Raw genomic sequence first — 25,489 nt, 5'->3', positions numbered from 1 at the left:
TGAGGTACCACCGTGTGGTCAGTGTAACAACAGGGGCACACACAAGAGTAAATCACAAAGGAGTAGCATCTCTTCCAAGATGGGGAGGCAGGAAGGCTATCATAAAGAGATGATGTTGAGCTAAGACTTGAAAATCAACAAGCTAGGCAGAGTAGAAGTGAAGGAGCAGAGGATGCCAGGCAGTGGAGGAAGGTTCTGAAAACTGAGAGGGCATGTTACATTCTGGTTCACACTGAGTGTGAGGGGACTGAGTGTGGACATTGGAGGTGGTTGGAATGATCAGATTTGAGGTGAGGTGGTAAGCAGGCTGTAGGGAAATGAATCAGATTCTGAGGATCCAGAGAGTCTCAAGGAAAGACCAATTCAAAGGCAGTCAAAGCATTCCATGGTGAGAGGAGCTGAAGTCCTAAACAAAGGCGGTGGTAGAGGGTTAAGAAAGAGATATGTGAGGGTGTGTTTAGATGTGAAGAATGAGGTCAGGAAAGGAGTCAGGTAATTCCAATTTTATATGTATGTAAAAGCTAGTCTGTGTTACTGTGTAGAGTGCCTTGTGAGAATGACTAAAAGGTGCATCCTCTTGATAGAGGAGTGGCAAAAAGTAACCATTCCTGAGCAGAAGATTACAAAGAGGTGCACCTTCCTCTAAAATGCTCTAGAGCCTGTCAGTCCTATAACAGGGCAGATAGTTTGGTGAGAGTAGCATGAAGTGGATTTCAGTCCTTTCTCACCCCTATAGCAGCATCCTTTGTGATGTGAACAAACTGTAGAACCAGAGGCCAATGCCTTGACTGTAGCCAAACAGGTGGAATTTCTTAAAGCTCATAACAGTCTCTGGGTTTGTACCAGAGGAGGCCTGTGAGATGCAGAAAATGAAAGCAGCATCAAAGCAGTTTTACCTCTGCTTAGCTGAATTGAGACAGATTAACAATATGTAGCTTCAGAGCAAAGAAGACATTTATGTGCTGTTTTATCACCAGTAAGTTGTTCTTTCTTCCAGCAATTGGAGAAAAATTTTAATAATATTTCATTAGAAAACTATTTTTCTATGTAAAAAGATCACTTGTTTTTCTATATTCTTTTTTTTAAAGAAAGATTTTATTTATTTATTCATGAGAGACACACACAGAAAGAGAGGCAGAGACATAGGCAGAAGGAGAAGCAAGCTACATGCAGGGATCCCGACGTGGGACTTGATTCTGGGGCTCCAGAATCACACCCTGGGCCAAAGGCAGGCGCTAAACCGCTGAGCCACCCAGGGATCCCCCTATATTATTTCTATTGTGCTTTGGGACCAACATTACTTCTGTAGAAATAAATCTCCATTGTAATAATGGAGATTATTGAAAAACGGTAATGTGAAGAATACAAATGCAGGTTTTGGATTTTTTAAATGCTTCTTTTTGCACAATACTTCTAGGAAAGTACAAAATTTATCCTACAAGCCATCTTCAAATTTCCCTTTATATTTATTAGCAGATTGATAGCATTTTCTAGAAACTGTAGAAGCAGCCCTAAAACCAGATATAAATTAACTGGATGTAAACATGGTAATGATACCTAATTCAAGTCATAACACTGAAACCTTTATGCAACATTCATATAATAAATACATTAGAGAATGCCTGCATAAATGCTACTAGTAGGACATATAACATGGATCCTACAGTTGGGTAACAGTTGAAGAATGCAGGTAAATTCAACACAGATACTAGTGGGTAATTAAGTCAAGAAAAGTGACCAATTCCCTCCCTAACAGATACCACAGAGTATTTTACATCAATGTTGCTTCTACTTTAGTGGAAGAATTGAATTAGCTGGAAATAGTAACATAATCCTGAATTAAAGATGAGCTTAGTAGTAAGAAAGCTTGGAAGAGTCTACAGAAAACATATGTGATAGAGTTCATAAGAATGGTTGTTTACAACATAAATGTGTGAAAACATTATTTACTGCTACTGTTTAATCATACTCATCTTTATATCCCTGGATCCTAAGTACAGTGTCTGACCTCTAGCAAGTGCTTCAAAGTGTTAAATAAAGTACTCATTAGAGAAACATACATTATAATTATATTATCTTACTGATTTTTGGGTCCTGCCATCTTGAAGATGGTGTTAACAACATAGAGAAATTAGGCAATGAAACATCCCTAGAATGTTTTGTGTTCTTAGCCAACTTACGCAGTTTTGAGACCCTGAAGATGACCTGCCAGATGGAAAACAATGAGAGTAATAATGTTAATTTGCACTGGGATCAACAAAACTAAGTTGAAAGTGAGCAGGAATGGTTATTTAAAATCATTGTTACCAAAAACAATCAAAACAACAGTGACAAAACCAGTCATAATAAAAATATCTAGTTGTGCATTATGACTAAAATTGAATAAGAAATTTTGGAAAGAGAGATCAAGTTCCTTTTTCTTTATTAATAATCTTTTTGGAAATGGAATATATGAATAACAAACATTTGAAAACCTTCTGAGTAACATTAGAAATTCTTAAGCCACACCACATGCTTTCAGCTTTTTCTCATATATACCAAAGTCATAGCAGTAACATTTAAACATACATAACATACTGAATAGACTTATTTTAACAACTACAATAATATTGTATATCTGGTTTCTGTTTGTTTATTGGGGGGGAATCTTGCTTAAATTTTATCAGAAATTTTGACTCTTATTGATAGCAAATGTGTGGTGCCTCCCGCTTTCTCACCATGGACTGATGGCTTTTTTAAAAAAGATTTTATTTATTTATTCATGAGAGACACAGAGAAAGAGAGAGAGAGGGGGAGAGAGAGGCAGAGATACCTGAAGAGGGAGAAGCAAGCTCCATGTAGGGAGCCTCATGTGGCACTTGATCCCTGGTCTCCAGGATCAGGCCCTGAGCTGAAGGTGGCGCTAAACTGCTGAGCCCCCCGGGCTACCCGGACTGATGGATTTTAATGCAGTTGATGTTTACAATCATTTAGTTATTCTTTTTGATGATCAAATTGCTCCAAGTTGGTACTAAAATATTAGCTACTATTTGTTTTAGAGACCATATAACAACTTCTCTTTGATATTAACCCACTTTTTACTTAGTCTCTTTGTCCATCCAAAACCAAGAAACTGGTCACCTGAATGGCTCAGTGGTTGAGCATCTGCCTTTGGCTCAGGTTGTGATCCCAGGGTCCTGGGATGGAGTCCCACGTCGGGTTCTCCACAGGAAGCCTGCTTTTCCCTCATTCTATGTCTCTGCCTCTCTCTGTGTGTCTCTCATGAATAAATAAACAAAATTTGGGCAGCCTGGGTGGCTCAGCGGTTTAGCGCTGCCTTCAGCTCAGGGCATGATCCTGGAGACCTGGGATCAAGTCCCATGTTGGGTTCCCTGCATGGAGCCTGCTTCTCCCTCTGCCCCCCCCCCCCCATTCTGTTTCTCATGAATAAATAAATAAAATCTTTTAAAAATAAATAAATAAATAAATAAATAAAAATTTTAAAACAAAATAAAACCAAGAAACCTCTGTGACTAACGCTGGAAATAACTTTGTTCCTATGCATATTTAGAAAATTACAATAATATTAAAATTAGAGACAATACCATATCAATTAATTAGCACATATTTTTGAATGCTTAAAAAGCTGTTTATAATGTCAAAATTAGTATAATTTTCACAATTAATATGAAAATATTAATATGGAAACTTCAAACAAAGGGAAATACAATTTTTTAAAAACACAACTTTCCAGATTTTAGTGTTCTTGTTGTGTCTACGTTGATCTGGGTTTTATTGCTGTGCTTAGATTATATGAAATTAGCATAATCTAGTGATGCCATTTGTTAAAAATTTATTTGAAAGAGAATGTGTGGGAGGGAGGAGGGGCAGAGGGAGAGAAACTTCAAGCAGACTCCCCTCTGATGGGACGCCTGGGTGGCTCAGTGGTTGAGTGTCTACCTTTCACTCAGGGTGTAATCCCGGAGTCCCAGGATCAAGTCCCCACATCAGGGCCCCTACATGGAGCCTGCTTTTCCCTCTGCCTGTGTCTCTGCCTCTCTCTCTGTTTCTCTCATGAATAAATAAATAAAATCTTAAAAAAAAAAAAAAAAAAAAACAGACTCTCCTGTGAACATGGACTGCTATCATGACAGTGACCACAGTAACACAAAGCTCCATTTCATGACCCATGAGATCATGACTTGAGCTCAAACCAGGAGCCTGATGTTCAGCTGACTGAGCCCCACAGTAATGGCATTTTTTATGTTAAATTATCTAGTAGTACTTCCTACTTATTTTAACCGGATGAGCTAAAAAGTAGTTATTTTCAGGAAAACATCGGGAATAAGTAAATAATATTACATTAAATTTCCTTACACTATTTTAAAAATGTAATTAGTTTTATTTGAACCATAAGAATGTTTGGGGATCCGTTTTATTGGCAAGTTATCAAGTAGAAATTGGTACAAACAAGTTAGTTTACTCAAATTTTATTATAATTATCTTTCTTCAGTAATTTACAGTAATTACTAGCAATTAAAATATGTTTAATTATTATAATCATATATTTTGTGCACTTTATTCTAGTTAGATTGGCCATCTGTCTGATGACTTTTTAATCTGTTGCTTGTGGTAACAATCACTAGATTATGATTCAATACCAACTGCTCTTTAAAAAAGAAAAATACTTAAAGATTCCTTTTTATCATATCTTTAAATTATGAAGTTCACAATAAAACTGAAGTTTAAAGTTCTCAAAAAATTGAAATGTATACTTTCTGTTTTCAGATTACATTAGATAGACAGAATATTACATTTACATGTCCTATGAGATGGGATTGATTTATACATACTTACTAGATTTTTGATTTCTATAGAAAATAGATGTGCTGTATTTTCCAGATGGAGAAGCTAATATAAGATGCAAAGTTATGAATTGAACCTGTTTTTTCTTACATTAGCATTGGCAAATGCTAAAGAAAAGGAGCTAAGTTTCATCATATTTTTAATTTGGAGTTTTAGATAACTTCTATGAACTATCTAAGTGAAACTGAATTGAAAGAATTAATGGCAGAGTGAATTAGTCTAATGCAGAGACTTGAATTTACATAGTACCCTTAGAGGTTAAAGCACTATAAAAATATAAGATTCTACATTTTGATTTTACTTATCAATAGATGTCAAGTTAAATTGTGTTCTTATAATAAGATGCAGCAAGGAAAGAGGATTCTCTTCATAGGAATTTGATTTATAATTGTCTTTGTTCAGTTCTCTAGCAGAGTGAGGCATGCTTATATATTCATTTTTAAAGATGTAATTAAAAATTCTCTTAAACTCTCTGTAATGCTCTATGCAAGTGGATTGATTCTGAAAGAACATTTTATGGTGAGGCTGTGGTACAGCAGGAAATGTACTGGACCAGGACACAGAAAGCCTTCGTTGAAATTTCACCTGTGCTGCTTTGCTAGTTTTGTAAGTTTGTGCAAGGAACTTAACCTCATTGATATCTCAGGGGAGACAGGCCTTATAATTGAAATTTATATGTATGTATGTATAAAAACTAAACAAAGGAGTCTCTGTGAAAACCTTATAGCTTAACCATTTCTAAAGTGCAATTTTATTATTGTCATACCTAATGATATACAAATTTTATTATTATTATTTTTGTGACCAAGTATGTCTTGTAATTCTCAATGCAGATATATTCAGTAGGCATTGTTAGCAGCCCTATGTGATAAATGAGAAAATTGGCATTGCTTGGTGGAGGCAGGATGCAAACTTAATCTTACTAAAACCCATGCTTTTAGCTGCTATGCTTTTGCTATGATTGCATTTTTATCTGGTTGCTTATGCTAAGATATCCGAGAAATTGAGTGTTAACCTTATGAATCATGAAATATTTTAGCGTCAATGAAGTTGTTTTCAGTCTTTTATAAGTGTTCTGATGGCTAGTTATCCAGAAGAACAGCAATTCTCTGAATTTCTCTACTGTTTTTTTTTTTTTTTTTCCTTCTTGGAGGGGAGGATTTCATTTCATTTTGATGTTAGTTAGACATTTTCAGGTTTGGCAAGAATAAGGTTACTATTAAATTTTAGTGTATTTATAACCTTGATTCTAAATATGTGATACTAACCACCTTATCATACCATATAGATGTCTTTGTGGATCACATAAAATAGTAAAATGGGAATTCTCTATTCTTTGTTTTTATTTTTTTGAGACAGAAATTAAAGCATTATTTGATGAATTATAAAATTGGAGAAAGGAGATCCCGGGGTGGCTCAGCAGTTTGGCGTCTGCCTTTGGCCCAGGGCGTGATCCTGGAGACCTGAGATTGAGTCCCACATTGGGCTCCTGGCGTGGAGCCTGTTTCTCCCTCTGCCTGTGTCTCTGCCTCTCTCTCTCTCTCTCTCTCTCTGTCTCTGTCTTTCATGAATGAATACATTTTTAAAAAATCTTTAAAAAAATACAAAAATAAAATTGGAGAAAACAGATACAAATTTATATAGCTCCATAGTAATTTAGATTGGATTTTTAAAAATAGTAGGTATTACTTTCTCAATTTTAAATGTTTTGGTTATTTAGAGTCCGAGCATAGTCCATATAAGTGTTTTGAAAAGCCATATACGGTTGTCCCTTAAACAACACAGGTTTGAACTGTGCAGGTCTACTTATGTGGATCTTTTTCGATAAATATAGTGCAGTACTGTGAATGTATTTTTCTCTTCCTTATGATTTTCATAATAACATTTTCTTTTTTTTTTTAACATTTTCTTTTCTCTTATTTATTGTAAGAATAAACTATGTGACATATACAAAATATGTGCTAAATCTGCTTCTGTTATCAGTAATTCTTCTGGTGAATAGTAGGCTGTTAGTAATAACTTTTAGGGGAGTTGAAAGTTATATGTGGATTTTCTACTGCACGGGAGTCTACACCCCTAATGCTTGTATTGTAGGAGAGTCAATTATAATTCAAGCTCCTTATTTTATAAATGGGAAAAGTGGAATGTAAGAAGTTAATTTTCCAAAGTCAAATGGGAATTTATTGGTAGAAGTTGGTTGTCTACAGAGAAGGAAAAAAATGATAGATCTGCCTGGAAAGTTTGATTTAAGTTAATAAAAATGAATATACACCCTGATTGTCTTTTTTTAAAAATTTTTATTTATTTATGATAGTCACAGAGAGAGAGAGAGGTAGAGACACAGGCAGAGGGAGAAGCAGGCTCCATGCACTGGAAGCCCGAAGTGGGATTTGATCCTGGGTCTCCAGGATCGCGCCCTGGGCCAAACGTAGGCGCCAAACCACTGCTCCACCCAGGGATCCCCTGATTGTCTTTTAAAAACTCTTCAGATGCTAGGTGGCATTTGATATTACAACTTCCGTATCCAATGGCTTTTTTTTTGGATTACTTTCAGCAAAACCAGCTGCTTTTGAGATACAGCATATGTATACCCCTTTTTGAATTTTTTTCACATCTACTTTGATTCCGTGGTGTTTGTAAATGCTACAAATCATTATTTACTTTGGGATCATGAGGTAGCAAGATGATGAGGAAGGGCATCGGTCCCAGAGTGAGAAGAGTGAAGTTGTACCAGTTCACCCTGCCTTTCAAAGCACTATTTGTAAAATGGGAATATTCTCTGCTTTACTCACTACCATTGTACAAATTAAAAGGAGGAATTATATAAAAGCTCTTTGCAAAGTATAAATTGATTTTTCTCCTAAATTTTTATGGAGGTTAGCTGTGTGCTCTTGGTAGGTCATTATTTCACTTCTTTAAACATTAATTTCCTCTTTCCTTTCTCATGGGGTTATTTTAAGTATAATTGAAATAATGTGTTTAAAGTATATAATGTGCAAACAACAGTGCCTGGCATATAATAGGCATATCTGGTAGGTTGAATGCAGAAATTGCCCCAGTTATTCATTTTTCAATGTGACTTTGCAGTTCTTCCCATCAAGAAGTGGAATCTATTTCCCACGCCTTGGGCCTTGTTTGTTCCTTAGAGTATATAGTTCTGAGGGGTGCCACTTCTGACCAAAGTCTCTAATAGCTCAGTGTGCTCTGTTCTCTTTCTTGAATTCCTGTTGTCATCATCAAAATCTGCATAAAGTATCCTAGAGGAAAATGAGATACCCCATGGAGTAGAGCCAAACCAGTCCCTTGCCCATTCACCAGATGAATGAATGAGTCCAGCTGAGATCAGCTGAGCTGGGCACAGATCAATGAGACTTCCCAGCTATTCCTAGAGAGTCTAATTTAGGTTTGTTAAAATAATTGGTTGTTGTTTTAAACCATAATTTTTTGGGCTGGTTTGTGACATAACAAGAACTAACTGATAACATGAAAAAAAAAGGAAGGAAGAAAGAAAAAGGTAGGTGTTATTATTATTAGGATTTCTATATATATGTAATAAACTTCGTGACAATGATTACTTACGTTGGGAACATTTATTTTAGCTTGAAAATAAGGTAATTTTTTCAAGCTTATCAATTCCCCTAAGCAAAACAAAACAAAACAAAAGAAATAACTAGAGGAATTTATGTTATGTAAAAGTATTTAAAACATAAATTCATGTGGTTTCCTGTAATGGGTAATTAATCCAATCACTAAACCCCTCGCACGGAGATGTATGTATTCTCTTAGAAGAATTGTCTCATGCTTTAATCATCAACCTGAATAATGATGCTTGGAAGCAGAATCACCCTCCCCTCTACTCTCTCCCTCCTTGCCCTCAGTAGAGCGTGAATTTAATGTGCTTTAAAAATACATGTACTTGGCAATTTCAGTAAAAACATTAACCAAAACTTTTAGCATGACCTTGAGAGCATGTTAAATGAAACTCCTTAAGAGTCCTATAAAAATATTTTTTAATTTTCAGAACACATATTTGTGTGTTCTTTCTTTGTTATGAACATTAACCAATTGTAAATGCAGTTGACCACTTTCTCTTGGTTTGAGAAAATTCTTCAGTTGCTTCATCATAAAAGGGAAATGGTACATTGAGCCTGCCCTGTTAAAATTTGTTATTTAAACAGTGTTTTTCACTGCAAAACTACTTAAGCAAAGATATTTACATATGCGTGCATATACTTGTCCAATTACTTTCTCAATCCTTGTTATTCACGTTGTGGTGCTTTAGATAAGAGCATGTTCTTTCACTGCAATCTTCTTATTAAATTAACTTTATTTTCAAGAAGCTCTAAGGATGAAAAGCACTCCGGATGTTAAATATCATTTAAATATTATATGAAGTACTTCTGAAGTGTTACATTTGTAGGTAGTAGAACAAAGAGAAACAAGTAGGCAATGTTGAATGGAAGACTGAGGGGCAACCTAATGGCTCTCAAATTTTTGGAGGGTTGCTTTGTGTAAGAACACAAGCAGCTATTCTCTGTTGTCATCAGGGACTTTACAAGAGCAGAACATGAGGAAATAGCCTTAAATCTCAACCAAAAAAATAGGGGATATATAATTTATTCATCCAACATAAATTAAGCAAATATTTACTGTGGGCCTACCGTGTAAGGTGCTGTTCGAAGTGCTCAGGGAAAAGGTGAACAGATGAGACAAAGTCCCTGTAGTCATTGTCAGCATTCCTTCTTGCTCAGAGAATGACTTTGAAACTCAGATCCAGGTCTCCCGGCTCCTGGACTTTCCCTTATTTATGAAACTGCAAAAGGAAGATGGAGGTATTATATATGCCATAAATGATGCTGCAGAATATTATTGGCAGCATCAGGCTGCTTATCTTAGGCTCCGGGTTGTCTCAATCACAGCCTCAGTTCTCTTTTTTTTTTTTTTAAGATTTTATTTATTTATTTATGAGAAACACACACACACACACAGAGGCAGAGACACAGGCAGAGGGAGAAGCAGGCTCCATGCAGGGAGCCTGACGAGGGACTTGATCCCGGGATTCAAGGATCACGCCCTGGGCCAAAGGCAGGTGCTAAACCGCTGAGCCACCCAGGGATCCCCTCAGCCTCAGTTCTTTATGGAAAGAATAACCAGAGAGATTTTTAGACATAATTCACCCACTACACTGAAGATTTTCTGATTAACTTTTTCATTCAATAAAATATTTTGTGGGGGGTAAATAATTTCTTAGCTTATTCAAGCAAGATTTCTTGTTTCTGGGTTGTGGCAATTCATCTCTTGATGATATTTTTCTTAGTTTGTTTCCATGAAAATAGAAAATTGATTGCCCTTAGCATTCTGGTTTCTGTTTTATCATTTGCAATTTGCACTCCTATTCCTTTTCTTGTCCTTCTGCTAATATGGGCATATGACACATTCTGGCTTTATCATTTGTTATTTTCTAGATACAGTTAGCACTTTTTTTTTTTTGCCCACATGCAGATTTTGCTCATATTCCTTTCATGGACTTCTTAGTTTACATATACTAAGTAGGTGTCACTTTTTACCACTTGAAATTGAATAGCTCTAGATTTATATCTCACTATGCTTGGAGGGCCTGCTAATTTAGGTGAATTCTTTTAATCTACTTCCTTGAAGGAATAATTTTAAAATGTGAAATCTATCATTTTCTTTTCTAGCAAATACAAAATACTGTCTTCTGACAGGATTTACCCATAGCTATTGATGATTGATTCACAGGCTAGATCATCTAAGAAAAAGAAGAGGAAGAAAAACAAGAAGAGGAAGGGAGGGAGGGAAGGACGGAGGAAGGAAGGACAGAAGAAAGCAAAGAAGGAGATATGTAGAGATTTATTTCTTTGCATGGCTCACAGGTAGAATACTTAAACCAAGGAGATTAATCTGTTGACCCACGTTTGGTTCACATGCTGGCTTTGCCATGTATTGAGGTCATTGGGCAACATTTCTCTCTGTTAAGAGAGCTAGAGAACTACTGAGTTTATTGTCAGTCATCTTGGGAAATGCCAGTATTCACACCTTTAGTATTTACCTTTTCTATCTTGGCCTCTCTTTCAACTGTGAATTTTCCTTTTCTACTATTGGAAATACCAGCTGGGTTCTGAGTCTGGGTTTGTGATTAATTTTGTATGTGCTTCCTGTTTGAAATCTGCTTGTTGACCTTGACCTGCCGTACTTAGGGGTTGAATTCTACATCCTGATTCCCGCCAGACAGATTTCTATACCTGGGGACTTTTCTTTTAACTGGTTGTTAATGCATATCTCCAACAAAGTAAAAGGTGGGTTCCTGAAAAAAAGTTATGTTCCTTGTGATGTTTTCTAAACCGAATCATTTAAAATGCACAGAGTACTTGCTATTTTAAAGGCTTACCGGTAATAAGGTATTTTATAAAGTGAAAGACCTTTTTACAAGGCAAGTTATAACCCATACTCATCAAATTCATCTCGTTCTCTCTTTTTCTTTCTGTTTTGTACTGAAATTCCTCAAGGTTGGGTTATGTAGGGCCAGCTCCTATGGCCACAGAAGTTGTGTACTGTGCACTTGCAGGGGATGTCACTCATAGAGACCATATTATTAACAGCCACACTCAGAACTACATGGAGTGGGGCATTTCAACATTTCTTTCCTTCAACCTGAATTTAATAATCTCATTATTTGTTTTTTTGTTTTTCTTTTGATGTTTATGGTAATAGCTACCTAAGTTTTTTTTTTTTTTTAACTCATTTGTAAAAAATGTAGGCCAGTGCTGGGGTTGTGTTGCTTGGGTTATATGGCATTGCACATTGGCTAGCTATAAAAGCCCATGTCCCTGTGGTAGAAGAAAACAAGCGTCTTACTCCTTTGCTCATTTCTTACTGGATCAGTTTATTTCAACTTCAGCTGGCTCTTTCCTTTTATTATGCTTTGTAGGATTGTTTTGGGGTTCTTACTAAATTTAAGGGACCCTCTCAACTCCTCTTCTAGTCCTCATATTATCATGGTATCTAAGAATATCTCAGTGTCTAAGATTTATGCTTTTTTTCCAAAATGTAACTCTTTTCAAGCAGTAAATTCAGCAAAGAGTGAAATTGCTGGAAAATTTCTTAATTCAAAGTTAGTCACATTAAAACTTCTGATCTGAATGTTACGTAAGTGATGGGGTCAATTTAGGCATCATTATAGAAGATAATACTTTTAATAATAAAAGCCACTTTATATTGAATATTCACCCTATACTACAAAGAACCCATTACTAACTTTTATAGTAACTATGAGGTCAACATTTCTGTTTCCATTTTGTAGATGAGGAAGCTAAGCCTCCTGGAGGTTTTGTAAATTGTTAAAGATCATATCACTAATTGGTATCTGTGAATCCTGCATCTATATTTCCCAAACTCACTCTTTTGACTATACCATGCTGTTACGTATATCCTAATTTTTAATATATATAGCAGTTACTTTGCCATTATGAATACAAAGTATTCTTTATTGGATGTTGATTGTGTTTTTAGGGAAGTAAATTCTACCCAGAACTGTCATGCAGTAAGAGCCAGTTAGTTTTACGAAATTCAGTCTCTGAGAAACAGCCCTATACTGTGTTGTTGTTTGTGTTTGTTTTCTTCCTTCTGTTTCTTCCCTTGCTACTGTCTTATAGCCTTGAATATTACACTTGGATCATTAAACGCTTGCACCAATGGCTTTTCCCTCTTTACCTATTTTCCCTTTAATTGATAAAATATAAAGGGTACATAGAAATTACAGAGATAGCCCAGATCTTTCCAGATACCTTCAGGGCATACCAAAGTACTTTATACTTTAGGAATGATTCCTTCATGGAAGGAAGGCATGAATGTGAGGGAAGATGGCATAGAAGCTTTGAAAAAATGTGTGAGCACACAAAATGGAAGCAGTTTGGAGAAGCAGAAAATTTTTATCTATGATTTTTGATGATGATAGAAAATTGAGAATAGAGGAGAAATAGGGATTTTTGTATAGTCTCTTGCTTGTTACAGTAGTCTGGATTTTAGAATTACTGGTTTTTGAGGTTAGTGTTAACTTGCTGAGGCCAGGAGAATGTCTTTGAGGCATAAAACTTAGAAGGATATGCATTCTCCCAAACCTGAAAATATGCATACCTCTCACATGTAATGTGGGGAAACTTTCACCTACTGAAGTCCCTGTAATCTAGTAGATGCATATTTTACATCCTTACTTATAATCACCTAGTTCTATAGAGCCATAGGTTCAAGTAATGTTTATTGAAAGGACCAGGAAACACAAGTAAAAAAAGTACCAGATATTCTTGTTTACTCTTCATTTTCATGTTCGTATGTATGGAAGAGAAAGGTGGGGTAATTGTGTGTGTGTCTATGTATTTGTGTTTCCTGGTGTTGGGTAAATGAATGAAAGTTCAATTATGAGACTCCTTTTCCTCCCAATATGGTATCTTCCTGTAATTTAATGCTGCCTTCCTGCTTTCTACCTACCTATTGATTCTTTTGCATTTTTTATTCATTCAAGTTCATGGAATAAATGTGTTTTTCAATAAGGCTATTTAACTGAGTTGCTCCTTTTTAACTGTTATCTGATTGAATTTTAAGTTTTGATTTTAAAATTAAATCATTGTAGAAAGTCGAAAATGAATCGAATATTATAGTAATGATAACTTGAAATTACAAAGTGTACTTTTGCCTGGGGTCCACTTTATTCTATATTTTAAGATTTTATCTGTTTTAATTTATCATGGAAATATACTGCAGAAATGTGCATCCACCCGTGCATATTTTTAGAGTGTATTAGGGAAGTTGTAGAGAGAACATATAATCACTCTGAAATAAATGCTCACAATGATCAGGAACTGAGGATTTTACATAGCCATTAGTATCCTACAAAGATATCTAGGTTAATTGAGAATATAACTGTTGTCTTGAGAAGCAAGCATACCTGAGATCTAAACAATAGCTCCTTCCAGAAGTTCACCTTGTTTTGTTAAAAGGGCATGAACAATAGCATCATGGAGCAAGGAGTTAATGTGGTATATTAATATCACAGAAATGATGAAAGGAGGCTTTATCACTGAAATAATTTTAGATTTATAGTGCAAAAGGAACATTTTGTTATGCCACTTTCCTTAACAAGATCTGCTGTCCTAGGTGATTTGGCCCTTGCCTATGTCAACGGCCTCAACCAACCCAAACCTATAGCACTCTGACTTTAGCCACAGAAGCCTTCCTTTCATTTCTGGAATGCCCTAGTCCTTTGTTCTTCAGGGCTTTTCTGCTTTTCTTTCCTCTTCCTGGAGGGCTCTACTTGTCTGTTTAGTCAATCTCAACACATCATTCATAACTCAGCTTAGAAGACACCTCTTTGAGAAAGTTTTCTCTTTACTTCTACCAGAGTAAGATTTACTTTTTATGAGTATAGAAATTTACTAGCTATAAGTATACCTACTCATAGTTTCCAGTAGGTATCTTTTATAGCTTGTAATACAGCCGAAGTTAAAAATATATTATGTTGTCAATTGTTTACTGTATTTATTTCTAGAATGTAAGACAATGAAAGTCATTTTTGTCTTGGTTCACTATCCCTCCTCTACCTCATACTTAGTATAATTATGGCATGTAGTTGGTGCTTGGTTTACATACTTGTTGATTGAATTAACAAATGGAAAGATACTTGTATGAATCTATAGATAAATTCAAAGTCACAACAATGGAGAGGGAGAGGGTATAGAATAGAAAAAGATTAGAGAAAACGAGAGGAAACATAATAGAAATACTAAATAAAGGTGGGTAAGACCATAGGAGGTAATGGTAGAAGTAGTTGTTCAATACTTGTTAACTATTTAAACAAGGATAAGTATGGAGATATGGTAAAAAAGAGAGAGGGCATAGCATTTGCCTTTGTAATTTTTTTTAAAAAAATTATTTATTTATTCACGAGAGACACACAGAGAGAGGTAGAGACATAGAGGGAGAAGCAGGCTCCATGCAGGGAGCCTGATGTGGGACTTGATCCCAGGACTCCGGGATCACACCCTGAGCCAAAGGCAGATGCTCAACTGCTGAGCCACCCAGGCGTCCCTTGCCTTTGTAATTTTAACTTAGTCCTTGGCATTTGATATTTTAGGGCAATTTTCAACAGTGTCACAGACTCTACAGTCATTTCTTTGTAGGGTGTTTAGGGAGTAAACTCCTCTTATATTCTACCTAAAAGTTCCAAAAAGCTAACAGTACCTAAAAAAATGCATTTGTAAAGATAGAATCAGTATTATGATTAGTGGAAGAAAAAACTAAGAGTTGTAAAATTAAAAGCACTATAAGAGGGTTAAGTTTTAAAAAGCTTTGGATTTTGGGTAAGATCTGAGTAATGGTTTCCTTTCTTGGGGAAAATCCAAGTTTTATGGGTCCTTGAAGATTATATATTTTGGGAGGCCCTTTTAAAAATGTTAACATAAAATTAGATACAGGGCTTTGGGAGTAGTCAATGAAAATAAGGGCCTCCGAAATTTAATTAACAACACTAAAATCTAGCTACTTTTGCTCAGCCATGTTCTTACTGACTGAAATTTTAGGAAACTGCATTGGCTTCTTTAAACTTCAGTTTTCTCTTCCATAAAATGATGCAAGCCATAATTTCTAATGAAATATTGGTGTGATTTGTAAGTATATAGTTTGTTTTATAAGAAAAACTGCCTTATGACTTGGAATTTATATAGTCATTGCTGCTATTATAATAATTACTTAATTTATTTGATCTTTATGATCATATTTACAATATCATTTTTTTTAAAGTGGAAGAAAAAGATCAGTGCCTTTTTAGTATTTCTCCTAAATAACTAAAACTTGCTGACCAATATTTTAATGTTCTTTTAACTAACCCTTATTTATTCATAGTGATCATGCTTTAAGCATTGACCATTTATCCAGCTGTGCTAAGCCAGGTGTGGACTTCAGCCAGCTGATTGGCTAGGGCTAAAAATACTCAATTGTCTACTATTGCTCAGTTAAAGTCTTTTCTTGACTCTAGCTCCTACTTGTCAGTCAAATTCTAATTTTTGTCCTCAGGGAATGGAATTATTTGATAACTCCCTTTTCCTTATTGCTTCTGGTTCTTGTCATTCTGTCAGAAAGAAAAAGAAAAATATTTTTTTATAATAAAAGTATAATAAAAATAAAAAAATATAATAAAAAAATATTGAAGTTTGTAGAAATTTTGGTTATGTTTTTATATGACATCTGTCTCTTTAACTTGATGGTTGTCTCATATTTCTGTACATCCTAATAACATTCCCTGGGGCTGCAATTCTTAGTAACAAATTATTATATTTCCAATTCTTTCTTAGGTGCTGGGTTTTCTGCACAGAATGTAATTAGTTAAGCTCTTTATCATGAGTATAAATAGAAGGACAGACATAACACACCCCTTTACCCATTTTGGATACTGAAGGGGAACTCCATACTCTTAGCCATCATAGCACAACTCTGTGTGTGTGTGTGTGTGTGTGTGTGTGTGAGAGAGAGAGAGAGAGAGAGAGAGAAAGAGAACCAAAGAGAGAGAGAACAAGTGGCCAAGGGAAAGATGAGGGGAGAGAAATAATTGGAATGTGTCTGCTGATTTTACCACCTTCCCTAACTAGCTATCTTTGAGGTGTTGACAGATCAATTCCAGTCCCCATAAGGCACATCTGTCTCCAAGGCCACCAGGATAGTCTTAGTAGCAGTCTGAGGGGAAGCAGAGAAGTTAACAGAAAAGGCAGTGTTGAGGCAAGATGACCCTTAGCAAGTTGCCTGTCTTCTGAGAACCTTATTTTTCTCATATTCATAATTACCAATATAATTGGTAATGAATAATTGGTAATGAATATGAATGGGGAATATCCATAATTACTCAATAGGATATTTGTGAAGATTCATTCTGATCATATATGTAAAATGCCTAAAGTTTCTAAGAACTCTGTAGTATTTGTCCCTCCCACAAAGGGTTTTGGATGGCGTATGTGCATATCAAGGGCTTGACGCCAAGTCTGGTCCATAGGTAGCAGTTAGTAAAGATTCTTATGTAAAGACTGTTTGTGGCTTAGCACCATACCTTGCAGAAGAGGGTAGAGAAAGGAGTGTGGAGAGAAGGGCAAGTGGAATGCTGTGTTGTAAGAATTTAAAGAGCAAAAACATTTTTTGAAGGATTCTTTCCTTTTTGAAAGCTTCAGATATACTTTTTAAAAAACTATTCCCTCAGGACGCATGATGTTAAGATGTTGCTTTAAAAGTAAGGCTCTGAGCACCCTGAGGGATGCTACTCCTTAATGTTGCATTTTAATGCAGATGTTCAAAATATTCAATAAAGTAGTACCTACTCTCCTAGAAGTAGTGAAACCGCCATTTCTTCAAATAGCAGAATCAGGACTCTACATAGTTCTTTTTATGCCAGTAAAGCTAATATAAAAATAGTAGTCCATTGATTTCCATAAACAATGAATACTAAGATAAGTATTGTCATTATTTTAGTTAAAGCCTCAAAGAAATAAAGGATCTTGTCCAGTTGGGTTCACAGAGCAATAAGTGACAGAGATGAAATTCATCCCTGGCCTGGCCTCCTGCATAACTACCATACTCAAGTTTTTAAAATTTTTTTGAATGAAGTTTTAAAAAGTAATCCAACAAAATTTTCTTTAGCTTTTGACCAATTGCATCTGCCACCTATAGTGTGAGGGTTTCTTCATACACACGTAGACATATAAGCATCTAAACCACACCCTGGTAATATATTTATAACCCAGTCTCTGTAGGTCTTGAATCAGCTCTTTATGAGCTTCCTTCTCATGTAAGTGTTTTGAGTCCATCCAGTCATGGTTTAGCAAATACACTTCAATAGACTTTTACATTCTTGATAAATAATTGATAGGTTTGATTGACATGAGACATGAAGGAGATTTGACATGTAATTGCATTTAAAATGATATATTTTCAGAAGCTTGGTTGAAAGACTTCCATTGAAACTTCTGTTAAACAGTTTTCCAGAAGTCAGTCTAAACCTAGGAAGTAGTATGAAATACTATTCTTAGAGTTATATATTTTTATAAAGATACAACATGAAGGTTTGGGAACAGTCAGACTAAGTATATTTTACTGTGTTCTTCAGTTCAAGAAAATTTGATTTCGATTTTTCACAATATGGTACACATGAAGGATGCCAGCTGGTAAAACTTACTTCTTATTTATCATCCATGCCTTAGGGAGGATAAAGGATGAGTCCCATGGAGAAAATGAAAACACATGTTGTACAATTTTATTTGAAACAATGTGAAACTTCAAAAATACAGTGTGGAATAGGTCATCTTATTTAATTTCCAATGCCTGTTAAAAACAGAAAGGAAAAATGAGTACTTTTGTACATTAATATTTTCAATTTTTAGACAAAGCATAATCTCATTTTATCCATTTCCTCTAAAATTTCCATCATTTCAGATATGTAAAATTCATGCTTATTCTTATGTCTGACTAATGGTTTTTCATAAGCTTACATGGTAAATCTTTTATATATTTGCTTTTCACTCTGATTCCATTAGATATGCATTGAAGGAAAAAGAAAAGATTTTTGAAAGAATACAAAACACTTTAAGTAGTCTTGATCATTGTGTTGATGTGGTAAAATGGGATGAAAAATTTATTCTCATTTTCTGAGATGTTAATTTCCTTCTTGCCCTAGACAGACATTCTCATGAACTATGTATTTATAATGAATTTTAGTAATTGTGTCATATATATGTGTAGATCCTTTCTAGCATATGTGTTGGTGGTTTCCTTTGAGCTTTTAAGCTAGACTTCATTTTTTCTTTATGATGCGTAATATCTCTTTAGAAAGATGAAATCCAAATGGCCATTATAATAAGCATAGTAGGATTAATCTCCTACATGGTTTTCAAATGGCAGATGTTTAAGATTGACTGGAAGAGACATGGTGAAATTCAGTTTGGAGAAATGGCTGGAAATTTTTTTTTACCCACAATCATCTTTTTTTCCCCCTCTCTTACTACATCAAGAAACCATAATCTGACAAAGACCAAAGCACCTGAATAGAAAGAGCTTGCTCCTGCATAATAGTGACCTATTATTGGGACCATGGTATAAATTGCAAAATCCTTTATCATACCTTTTGCTTTACAATGACTCTAATTTTTGAGATGCCATGGATATAAAATGTGTGTTGACATCTTCAAAAGCTGAAATAAAACATACAGGGATAGAGAAACCCTAACTTAATTACTGCTGCATTAGAGGTGATATACTTTTATTATTGATTTCTAGAATAGCCAATTAAACTGAATCTTAGGGTAGCAATCAAGAGGCCCTATTCCAATGGTGATTAAATCTTCTCTCTCACCACACCACAGATGTTCCCATATGTTGGGTGAAAATAAGAAAATTGCATAATTTTTCTCAACTTCATCTGCTTATAAAATGGGATGTAATATAATAAAAATTTAAAATAGAAGTATGAGGTAACATCTTCACACCCAAAATTGTGGTTTCTCTAATTCAAATAAAATAACATTACACTGAAAATTATCACTAAATCAACTTGGGAACTGTGAGTTTGATAGTGTGTGTCATATATGCATGTGTAAGGATTTCTGGAGAGAGACTACTGTCATGTTACAAACTAAGATTGTACATATCTGCAGAAAAAGAGGGTAAGAGTTAATTGCCATATAAATTAGTCATGGGTGATTCATGTGTCCAGGTGTTCTGCTCTGTATGTGTGTCTGTGTCTTTTAATGTTGTTTTCTTGCTTGTAATACAGATTTGTGAAGAAGAGTTTAATTAGAAGGATTGATAGTTGGAACACTGATAACAAGTGTAGATTCCCTGTCATTAAATTTATTTAGAATCAGCTGCTCTAAAAGATTGTTTTTCTTCTGCAGCTTTGAATCATTTTTGACTGCTTTGATTTTACTTACACATTAAATTTCGATAATTGTTAAATGTTTCATAAGTAACCAGAATATCTTCTATGAAATCAAAAATTATTTAATGATGTATTTCCCTCATGTTAACACAGTGCTTTCTTAATGCAGAGTTCTCTTTTTAATGTTATTTCTCTGACTAAATTCTTTTTCAAAGTTTATGATAAATGAGTTTTAATTTCATTGGGACCAACTTTGGGTTCTGGTTTGTAAGTAAACTGAGAGGAGTCATTTATGTGATTAATTAAAAATTAGTGAAACATCATTACTTGGGTAGATTCATATTAAAATAAGTGAATTGACTGACATTACCTGTGATTACTAGATACTAAAATTCGCTATCATCCTTCATTACAGCTTTTAGGTTAAAATAAAAATAACATTATAAAAAATACTATATAACAATATAAAAATACTATAATCACTATTTTAGAATTCTCAAAAGCAATCAAGATTTAAATATATGATTTACTCTTTGAAAGTACTTTGTATTTTAAGAGTTTAGCAATAATCGATAGGCAGAGACTTTCTCACCTGTCTTTTGGTAAAATATGTACTGCTTATTAATTTTAAAGAAACCAATAGTTTTTTTTCTCATTATAACCATTTTTTTTCTCTTTACAGGGAAGATAAACTTACTTGTGATTTGTATTTTTTTACATAAATTATATATTTATAGGCATTATAGAATTTTCTTTTTTTAAGATTTACTTGTTTTATATATATATATATATATATAGAGAGAGAGAGAGAGAGAGAGAGAGAGAGAGAACATGTGTACACACAGGTAAGAGGAGGGGAGAAGGAGAGGGGGAGAATCTCAAGCAGACTCCCCACTGAATGTGGTGCCCAAGGTAGGGCTCTGTTTCAAGACCCTGTGATTATGACCTGAGCCGAAATCACAAGTGGGTTGCTTAGCTGACTAAGCCACCCAGGTGACCCAACATTATAGAAATTTCAAAGTGTTTAGAATAATGTATAAAAAACTTTGAAAGTCTGAATTTTTACTTCCTCTGAGTTAAAAACTGTAAACTATTCATCCTATATCTTTCTAGTATTTTCTATTGATTATGTAATATAGGGATATATCATTTACAGAATCTAAATGCTATGCTATGATATGTATTGCATTGGAACTCTGCTTTTTATGGATCAGTATATGTGGGAGACTTTCCTTGTAAGACATATTGGTCTGCCTCATTAGTTTTAATGCCTGTTTAATATTATATTAATGAACCATCATTTATTAAACCAGTCTCCTCCTTTCTTGTAACATTTTTGAAATTTAAAAAAAATAATTGTTTTATATCTTTAATATTTAAAAACAAAACAATCATAACCTACTGAACTATACTCTCCCAACAGATAGGTAGGCAAGCAACCATGCTTTGGTTGGTACTGGAGAGGAGAGTAAGGCTTCCTGTGGAGGGCATCATGGCGATTAATTCCTAACCACATACATCAGTATGGAATTGTCTGTCTCATCTGTGTCATCTAGGTCCGCTTCCTTCCATATTTCTACACCACCCATCCCAAGCATGTGTGCCTTTGTTTTCATACTTATCTCACTTTAGTCACAAGATGCCAAGTATCATATCTTTACTTAATGGTGTCCAAAGCAGAAAGGAGAGAAGTGCAAATGGTGGAGTGGACTTCTTCATATATGAAGGGAAATCTTTCCCAGAATGGTTCCCAGCACACATATATCTATCTTTCTTTGGCCAGAAATGAGTCTCATAGCCACCTCTCCAGGCCAGTCCCAGATATAGGTGGACATAGGTGGATTGATCTCTCTAATCAGTTTAAACCAATCATTATTTACCCCTTAGAGCCAGGAGCATGGCCACTTGAACATATTTGTTAGCAAGAAAAATGCAAGGGAAAGGTTGATGAATGGGCAAACAATAGAGTCTAGTATACCAAGTACAGAAATATTTTGCAAATATACAATTTTTAGGGAGGTTTTTCATATATTAGCTTGTTTTGTTTATTTCACATTCATATAAGGACAGTTTTTTCTTCCAGTGTCACAGATAAGGAAACAGGGATCTAAAATATTAAATGATATGTCTAATATTGCAATGCTAGTAAGACACAGGGGAGAATTTAATTCTGGTCTTTTAAGTCCTAATTTAAGACTTTATTTTTAGGTCACACTGTCTCTCACTTTTTTAAAAAAAGATTTTATTTATTTATTCATGAGAGACACAGAGACAGAGAGAGAGGCAGAGACACAGGCAGAGAGCGAAGCAGGCTCCATGCCAGGAGCCTGATTTGGGACTGGATCCCTGGTCTCCAGGATCACGCCTTGGTCTGAAGGCGGCGCTAAACTGCTGAGGCACCCGGGCTGCCCACTGTCTCTCACTTAAACAAACATGTCTTTAAGAAGAATGCATTAGTTTTAGATACGTTTCTGAAACATCATCTACAAAATTCTAATTTCCTTTTTTTCTTAGGTACATTAAATTGTCTGGGGAATAGCTAACCACTAGAGAGTGGCCTCTCAGTGGAAAGAAATGGTTGCATAACACATCCATATGTAATTTGTCTCACAAAGGAAACTTGCAATTATTAAATTAGGTATAAGAAACTTCTTCAAAAATGCATTCAAGGCAAGTAGAAAACGTGAACTGGGTGGTTTCATGGGTGATTTCCATTTCTGTGAGAATGAGATACAAGACAAAGATACTTTTTGTGTAATATTTCACAATTCAAAAATATGTAAATATGTATGAAAGACTTGTTGATATAAAGGACTCCACTGGCTTAAAGATATTGCCAGATTTTTATTTGTTTTGTTTTCTAGATAGAAAAAAGTAGAGCAGATGCTGTTTTGTTTAGAGTCTCTCCCTTAAATACTCCTATCTTTTACAGAATATCTTTCAGGCTTTTTATTGTATACCGTAAGAGTTTATTCTAAAGCAATCCTGACATGTCACATATAAGCTCTTAAGACTTTAGCTCTTTCTTGTTTCAAGTGATAATGCAGTGCTAAGAACATTAATGTCTGAGGATCTCTTCTGCTGACAGCCAATCTGACATCCTGGTTCAGATAACCTAAATTTCAGTGTGAAAACAGAAGTAAACATTTGCTGCATTATGAATATTCCAAGCACCTAGGGTAATAAAAGATGATCTACATGGATCCTTATTATGTGAAAGTTGTTTGCTTTTATTTAAAGTGTTCTTGTTCAGTAGACATATATGATTTGCCGAGGTGCCAATTTATAATTCCTTAGATGTTTTATGGTCTGTTCTTGAATATCTAAAAGGTGAAGAGAAAGATTCTTTCCCATTACTTGTTTATGTAATAAAAGACAAGTGTTTTTTGCTTGCAATTTAGATTTTAGAGTGCTGGTTTCTGGATCAATAGGTCGATCTAACTATATATTATCTACCTATTTTTGGGAATTCTTTCTGGTTGCTTATATTTTTAGCATTTTATTTCTTTTATCATAAGAAAGAGAATCCAGTCATAGAAGGTAAATGAATTTTGCGGTGCCTGTGATAAATTTAGAAGTGATTCATGTAAATGGAGTAAAATAAAAGTTTAACAAATTGGAGAAAGGAGTGAAGTTATGCAAGGAGTTTACCAAACCTTTTAGTTGGGTAGACTTTGGACTAAGAGCTTACATATTATAGTGCAAATGTCAAGTAGTCATTAAAACATCCATTTATATCTTGCTAACATTTTTTAAAATACCACTTATACAATAATAATAACCTTGTATTATGTGCCTTGAATAATACTTTAACTTTTCACCTATAAAATGATGAACTTACTAGAACCAAGTCATAAACTCAAATGCCCAGAGAGGACCAAAATATATAGGAGGCAGTTAGGGGTCTAGAACACAGAATGCATATTTTGTCTAAGATTGACAAAATCTATACCTACCTTCTTCCCTGCCCCTTCCTCCTTGACAGCCTGCTTGAAATAGAATATATTTGAGAGCTGAATTTAGCCAATGGGACTTCCAGTTGCAACTTCTGAACTAAGAGAATAACTAAGCTCACATCCCAACTTTAAAAAGTGGATTATTTTTTTATACCAGTTAGAGAACCATTTCCTCATTCGAAACTTTTACTTAATTCTCTTACACACACACACACACACACACACACACACACTTTTTTTTTTCCTGGAGACTGATGTTGTTAACTGGTTTAAGAAATTAGATAATGTGGATCATATCTACTTTACTTGACAAGAGTCTTAAACTTTAAGTATCAGTAGATCATAGCTACTTAATTTTATTCTTGTAAATACTTAAAACTAATGGGAAAAAAGGAATAAATTCACTTAGAGGCTTTTATTTTTCTTGAAATTCACATTCCTCTTCTTGTTATTTAGTACTCATAGTTATGAATCTTGAATACTTAGGACTATTTGGAGAAAAACAATTACAACTTACCTTAGGCTCAGTAGATATTATGCAGTTTTGGTGATGTTCAAGTTTAAGATTATGCCAGCATCAAGTTAAGTTCAGTGTCAAGTCTGTGGAAAAATGATCAATCTGGGTTATTTAGCTTACTGTAGTAAGTGTTCATAAGCTTTTGGATCTCCTGGAGTATAATCTGCATAAAAACAAGGACTTCACTGTTTATCTTGCCTTATTTCCAGTGTTTACAGTAGCTATACTTAGTGTTGAGAACAGTGTCTGGGATATAACAAGTGCTCAATAAATATGTGTTGAAGTAATTATTGAATTAATTTTGAGAAAATATTTTAGGATGCCAAATATAGATATATGGCAAGTATTATTCAAGTAGAAATGTAATAGGAAGATTGAAAAATATTTTCTTAATGGGTTTTGAAATTATGGGATGAACATTTTGTTTCTCATTGCTGTAATAGCAATTTCTGAGGGAAGTTTTGAAAATTAAAATATTTTCATTTTTGTTTTAATTTCTAAGGAAAAACTATGAAAACAAAATGAGACGTTACCTCAATTTGTAAATAAACAATATCGATAAATGAAGCCTTACTGAAGCTATGTTATAGCTATTAAATTAGTATATAAATGGTTACTAACTCTATTCTTGTTATTGTCTATAATAATTATGGAACTACCTTATTTTCATTCATCCCTTATTCTTTTTTTTTTTTTTTTTTCATCCCTTATTCTTGCTTTGAACAGTGCTTTGAAGTGTTTAGACACTTACATACACACACATACACACAAATATATGTGGCTGAAGCAGGTCTCTACCTTTGTTATTTGTAGAAATTCTCCCTCTTCAGTATACTGTTTCAGTGTGCTCTGCTTAATTATATATTCCTTATTATTATTTCAAACTATCTAACCCAACTTTAGGTCATTTAGATACTGATAGTCTCTGCTTTATGACTAATATATTGATAACATTGTATCATTTGAGTTATAGAATGCCTATTTGAAAACAAACACCAGCTCATTTTTATATTGTTGTGTTCTCATTTTATTTCATGGCTGTAGTGCAAAATATTGATAGGTGATTTATGTCATTTATCTATGGCTGCATCAGAAACCATCCCTACTTAGTAACTTAAAAAAAACAATTACTTGTGTTGCGCATAAATCTTCTATTTGGTTTGGACTTGTAGGAATAGCTTGCCTCAGCTGGGGCAGTTTCAGTTGGGAAGTGGACGTTCACTTTTAAGATCACTCATTCACATG

The 25,489-nt window shown here is 34.5% G+C and overlaps 1 protein-coding gene and 1 long non-coding RNA gene across 11 annotated transcripts in view; one reads left to right on the top strand and one right to left on the bottom strand.

Moving 5' to 3' along the window:
* The window catches only part of LINGO2 (leucine rich repeat and Ig domain containing 2), a 1,134,307-nt gene that overhangs the window by 22,575 nt on the left and 1,086,243 nt on the right, over nt 1–25,489 (top strand). The gene's annotated exons all lie outside the window — the stretch shown is intronic.
* LOC112649599 (uncharacterized) overlaps nt 1–25,489 on the bottom strand; it is a 43,021-nt gene that overhangs the window by 13,861 nt on the left and 3,671 nt on the right. Inside the window, exons 3-6 of the long non-coding RNA XR_003129660.3 lie at nt 24,245–24,327; nt 19,016–19,085; nt 18,074–18,219; nt 9,507–9,658 (exon numbers count right to left, since the gene is read on the bottom strand). This is a non-coding gene — a long non-coding RNA (uncharacterized LOC112649599). The remainder of the gene's footprint in view (nt 1–9,506; nt 9,659–18,073; nt 18,220–19,015; nt 19,086–24,244; nt 24,328–25,489) is intronic.

Source organism: Canis lupus, chromosome 11 (assembly GCF_003254725.2).
Source record: "Canis lupus dingo isolate Sandy chromosome 11, ASM325472v2, whole genome shotgun sequence".
In the NCBI taxonomy this organism is placed as follows: domain Eukaryota; kingdom Metazoa; phylum Chordata; class Mammalia; order Carnivora; family Canidae; genus Canis; species Canis lupus.
This window is presented reverse-complemented; position numbering and strand designations above follow the sequence as displayed.